At 51.1% G+C, this 6,000-nt stretch overlaps 1 long non-coding RNA gene across 2 annotated transcripts; it reads left to right on the forward strand.

Annotated features, from left to right (window-relative positions):
- Positions 1–986: 986 nt before the first annotated feature.
- Positions 987–4,700, forward strand: LOC131822721 (uncharacterized). 2 transcript variants are annotated; one of them, XR_009350296.1, is made up of 4 exons: positions 987–1,125; positions 3,557–3,775; positions 4,010–4,201; positions 4,437–4,700. It is a non-coding gene; the product is annotated as an uncharacterized LOC131822721 (long non-coding RNA). The 2 variants fall into 2 exon arrangements; XR_009350295.1 differs by having other exon boundaries at positions 4,010–4,700.
- Positions 4,701–6,000: the final 1,300 nt, after the last annotated feature.

Here is a 6,000-nt window from a genome sequence, read left to right on the forward strand (position 1 = left end):
CATTATTAGCCTGTTACCGTGGCCTCGTGGTGCCTGGATGGACTCAGTGCTCTTGACGTTGAGCTTGATCATGTGAACTGCTTTGGCCAGCGGGCTATGAGCTGAGTAGAGGCTGGAAAAGTGCTTTTATGGCTGAGCTTGTCCCTTTGCACATCTGCCACAGGTGCTGGAAGAACATGTCCCAGATGCTTGCTGACCCTTCAGTCTGGGCTCCAGGATGAGCCAGGCATCTGGGCTCGCCACTTAGCCAAACCCAACCAAGCTGTGACCCATGAGCAGGAGAATACGCGACTGTCTTTTTTAAAATCCCTGCGTCCTGGGGTGTTTTGTTGTGCAACAGTATTGCCATCTGCATTGCCTGCTACACTTTGCAGACTGTGCTGTGGGCAGACATACCAGCCCCAGAGGACATTAGGGGCCCAGCACAATGGCAGGAGTGTCTAAATGAAGGATGTTCCCCTCCTGGGACCCAATGATAGCATCTAGGGTTTATGAGGGTTGGGGTCAAGCCTCAGTTGAAGCACAGTGATTACAATCATAGGTTCATTTGGAGTCAGACTGCCCACTGGGTTTGAAACCCAGCTCTGCCACTTATGTGCTGTGTGACCTTGAACAAGTCCCTAAACTTCTCTGCGTCTGGGGAACCCCATCTGTAAAATGAGGGTCAGAACAATACTACCTACCTCTCTCACACAGATTAAGCAAGTTAGCTTGTGGAAAATGTATGGCATGTGCTTGACACATAGTAGCAAACACAATGTAAGTGTGAGCTCTTAATTATTAAGTATTCTCTGTGTTTTCCATTCTCGCAACAAGGAGCCAGAGAGCCTTATCGTTGTTCCGTGGCTAAGGGACTGAGGTTAAGAGACGTCAGCTGGCTTGTCCAGGATTACACAGCGCGTGAGTCACTGAGCCAAGGTATGAAAGCAATTCCATCTGATTCCAAAACACTTTTTGGTCTCCATATTGCCCGCATTTCGTGTGACCTTGGTGCACATTAGGCCACGATAAATGCCGGCAAATGAATGAACAGCACAGTGGAAAGCAGGCTGGACAGTGATTAAGACTCCTTATCCAGGGCTCTCTTTACTTCCTCTGGCTTTTAACTGGGCTGGGGACTGGCTGGTGAGTGGGGACCTCCACTGGAATGGTTTGTGGGGAGTGGGGTGTGATGGCAGCCTCGCTGGGTTGGGAGGCAGGGTCCTGCATTCAAGTCTTGACTCTGCCACATCTGGCTGTGTGTCCCAGGGCCAGCTAATTTCCAAACACCTGAGACTCAGTTTCCTCCCGAGTCAAAGCAGGGTCCAGCAGGAAGGAGGGTCAGGGAGCAGCAGGACAGCAAAGCCAGGACAGCCTTCCGAGCCCCAGAGCCTCACCTCTGTCCTCTGCCACCTGCAGAAAGACTCCCTCCTTCCCAGAGGGAAATCTGAGCCCAGCTGAGCTGGCACATTCCGGGCTCCAGATCTCTGTGTCCCCTCTGCCTCCCAGCCCAGAGCGAAGGCCTGTCCATCCAAAAGGCAAGGAAAGGGGCCAGGCCTCCTCAGGGCAGCAGCATGCCCTGGGTTTGACCCACAGGCTGGGCCCAGAGGGCTCCAGGGCCAGATATGACCAGGCCTTTCCCATTGGAGAAGGGCAGGCAGAGCCTAGGGAAAGAGAAAGGACCCAGAGGCAGGGATCAGGTCCCCGCTCTGGCTGCTTAGCCCCACAAATCCTAGTTTCTTTGAAATGGAATCGTAATTCCTACATCTCAGAGCTGTGCAGAATCTCCAAGGGAGGTCCCCGGAGGGAGTAGCCCTCTGCTCCAAATACACAAAGGTGACAATGTTCACACCTCGACTTAAAACCCCCTCTGTGGCCCCAGGTGTCCTGTGGCTCAAGTCTGAACCCCTCAGCCTGGCCCGCAGAGCCCCACAGTGAGCCTCATCTTAGCCCCCACTGCCAGGGCTAGTGCTCCAGGACTCAGTTTCCACGTTTGAAATGAGAACAAGGAGCTCAAAGCATTCTTCAAGCAGGGAAGCACTCCAGCCCAGCCCCGTAAGAAATTGTCACCCCAACTCAGCATCACGCATGTTGGGGGGTTTCTATGTGATGCACCATGAAGGGCCAGCATCACCCACGATCTGGGCCCCATCATCTGAGTCCAGCAATTCTACTGGAAATACAGGACAAGAAGGAACGCACTTAACAAGACAAGAGCAGAAGGGCACCTGGGTGGCTCAGTTGTTGAGCATCTCCATTTGGCTCAGGTCATGATTCCAGTGTCATGGGATCGGGCTTCCTGCTCTGCGGGAAGACTGCTTCTCCCTCTCCCTCTCTCTCTGTGTCTCATTCTGTCAAATAAATAAATAAAATCTTAAAAAAAAAAAAAAGACAAGGGGGACACAAGGAGACAAATCCTGATGGTGGTCCATTTTGCAAAGCAAGAGGTCCAGTCTTCCCGTGTCATTGTCGTAAGAAAGGGGTCTTCCAGACCACATGGTCCTGACTGCACCCTTGCTCCCACGAGTCAGCCTAAAGGACAGTTAGGGGACGGTGAGGGCATTTGAATACGGCTGTGCACAGACAAATAAAAACGTCTTGACAGGGGAGAGGTTGAGATAAAAACCAAAAAGCTGATTGCAATGCTTTTTAATGCTTTAGCTGATTGCAATGCAACACAGACACTATGATCTCGTTTTGATAAGAAAAAAAAAAGTTACATATGCATAAAAAAAATCTGGGAGGACAGAGGCTAAGATGGTCGATGGTACAGCCCAGATGGTAGGAATAGAGGGGATGTGTTTTCTTACGTTTGCTCATCGGTGTGCTCCAACTTCCTACCATATACGACACAGCTTTGGTGATTTTCAAAAGTTATTTCAAGGTAGAGACGTGCTCTGCTCTGTCCCTGTTCTGCCGGTTTCCTCTGGCCTCAGCCGCATCTCCCAGCTCCCGCCCCATCTGGGACACCATTCGCAAGACCTGAGGGCTGTCGTCTGGGGCCCTAGTCCCCTTCCCTCCCTCCCTCCCATCATGTGTCCTTACAGCGGAGCGTTCCCTGAATTACAGGAACCCTCAGGCCCCTCGCCCTCCTCCTCCCTTGCAAAGAAGCGACTTACTAGATGGCCCAGGTTGGGAGGAGCTCTTTTAGAAGCCCTTACTGGTCTGCTCCTGCTGGGCAGTCGGGAGCCTCCTGCATCTCCACTTTGAGCCAGGGTCTGGGTGGTTTCCGTGAGGGAATGTCATGTTCAAAGTTGAGAGGGTAGGAAGCCCCTTGGCCACAAATCTGAAGTCACAGCCATAGGGAAAAAAAAAAAAAATATATATATATATATATATATATATATATATATATATATATATATTAATTTCCTTTCAGCATAACAGTATTCATTGTTTTTGCACCACACCCAGTGCTCCATGCAAACCGTGCCCTCTCTAGTACCCACCACCTGGTTCCCCCAACCTTCCACTCCCCACCCCTTCAAAACCCTCAGATTGTTTTTCAGAGTCCATAGTCTCTCATGAAATACTTTGATCTTTATCTGTCTGGCTGTTGTGTGTCTGTCTCTCTCAGGTGGTTCCAAACTTGGATGGAGAAGAGGAGTGTCCTTTTTAGGATTCTCTTAAACCCACCATGCTGCTCTCCCGCTGTGGTCCCCAAGCCCCCAGCTCACCTCTAGGATCTGGTGGAAGCCGATCCCTTAGAGACATCGTCTAGAGGTGGAACCTCAGAATTAAATCTCTACTGAAGAGGAGAAGAGTAGGAAGCCCCTGGGTACAGCCAGAAGTGGAGGTACGGACAGTAGGGACAGCACATCCAGGCAGAGGAGACTTGGGGGGACAAAGGCAGAGGCTGGTGACCCAATGGGATAGAATGAGGAGCTGAGAAAAGACTGTGCCTTGTGCATGGCTCACGGGGGGCTCTGTGGGCCAGGCTGAGGGGCTTAGACTTGAGCCACGGGGCACCCGGGGCCACAGAAGGGTTTTAAGTTGAGATGTAACACTGTCACCTTCGTATACTTGGAAGATCTCTTAGGGCCTCTCTCTCAGGACAGATCCAGGAGCAGGGAGAGCCACAGTGGGATCGTTACCTCTGAACGTTTACAGAGAAGAGGAAACAGAGTCATTTAAAAGCATGAACGACAGCAGCCTCCACATTCAGGCGAATGGAGAACTTTGTCTCGGGAACAAATCACTCCTTGTTAGCAGGGGCTCCGAAGTGGGTTTCTTAAATTACGCCCGGGTTTGGGGGGGGGGGGGGGCTTGGGTAGTGGCTCTCAGCCCAGTCAGCCCCAAGCCCCCTTTGGATGAAAATATTTTGTAATGTGCCCTTCACCAAGCTGAAATGAAATTCATAAATAATCACACAAGCTTTAAAAAAAATCAATGTAATACTCTAACCATAATATGGAGGAGAAATAAAAGGAGAGTCATTTATAATAAAATAATTTCAGGATGAAAATGCACCAGCCGTCTACAGCAGGAGATAGGATGACGTGGCCCCAGGCTTGCTCCTAGAGGTGGGGCCACCGGGAACACCACGGCCACAGAGGCAGACGGACCCAGGTGGTTCCAGGGGTGACTCAGACCCCGTGAGCTGTGCTGTCGCTGCTGATGTGAAATGGGCAACAGGTCTTGGCAGAATTCCGAACAAAACAACGGAAAATCTTCTCTCTCTGTGTACATGAGAGTTGCATTCCAGGAAAAGTCTGTGTGTATTAAAAGCATGCAAAAATTATTTTGTGTTTTTATATAAGCAGGTTACACACACACACACACACACACACACACACACACACACTATGACAAAGGAAATGCTCTTACAGATTTCCCAAACTCCTCCTAAGGGGCTGTCTTGGCCTCCTTGAGCGTCATTGTCTTAGATATTGACAGTAATTGAGGCCAAAATGTATACACTCTGCAGACAACTTTGCCTCCTGGTGGTTGAGAGGCGGGTGGGGGGCTGTGGATCTGGGGAGGAAGGTCCAGAGAGGGGGCTGGTGAGCAGGGCCCCAGAAATGGCATCAGCCCTGAGCCAGAGGACGCGGCTGGCTGGGAAACCTTCTCTGTGATGGGGATGGCCATGTTGAATGGGGCAAGATCTGTGGTTTAGTTGTGAGTTGTTCTGATGCTGTAATCCCTACCCCTTCCCTCCCCAAACCTTCCATAAAGTCAGTTGCACACAGTGCTTGGTGGGGAATAAGTAAAAACGAGGGTTGGGGCGCCTGGGTAGCTCAGTGGGTTGAGCATCCATTTCTTGGTTTCAGCTCAGGTTGTGACTTCAGGGTTGTGGGATGGAGCAAGCCTCATGTCAAGCTTTGCACTCAGTGCAGAGTCTGCTGGAGAATCTTTCCCTCTCCTCTTCTGTCTCTTAGATAGATAGGTAATTCAATAAAATCTTAAGAAAAAAAAAAAAAAGAGGGCTCATTCACCCTAACTGCCAGGCCCTGGGGGCTTTTCCCACATCAACTCCTGGGATCTTCAGTTAGCCCAGAGAGGACAGGCCCCACTTGTCCCTGTTTTATAGGGAGAAAGCCCAAGCCAGAGAGAGAGAACACCTCACCCAAGGTCAGTCAGCCTGTCAATGGCAGAGCTGGACCTTGAACCCTGGCAGTCTGGCTCTTGGGGTCCTGCTCCATCGCCCCATCAACAAGGGTCTGGGCTGTGTTCTGGTGAGACACCATGGAGGCAAACAGCATCATGGAGCTGGGGAGGGGAGCAGAGAGCCCCACGAAACAGTAACAGGAGACTGATCACAAGCATCCCTGAGATGCTTGGAGACACAGAGAAGGATGCTGGATTTCCCCCGGTGCAAAGAAGAGGAACGCAAGCCATTCAACCGGGTCTTTCAGGGAGGGCTGACTCCAGGGAGACGGAAGAGCCAAGCGTTCCACCATGCCCTCCCCACCCCATTTTGAGACACCCCAAAGCACGGCAGCACGAGATTACACCCAGGGCCCATGTGAACATTTCTGTTTTCTACACACTAACCCATCTGCCATTTTACCTATTCCTGCC

Source organism: Mustela lutreola, chromosome 1 (genome assembly GCF_030435805.1).
Source record: "Mustela lutreola isolate mMusLut2 chromosome 1, mMusLut2.pri, whole genome shotgun sequence".
Classification (NCBI taxonomy): domain Eukaryota; kingdom Metazoa; phylum Chordata; class Mammalia; order Carnivora; family Mustelidae; genus Mustela; species Mustela lutreola.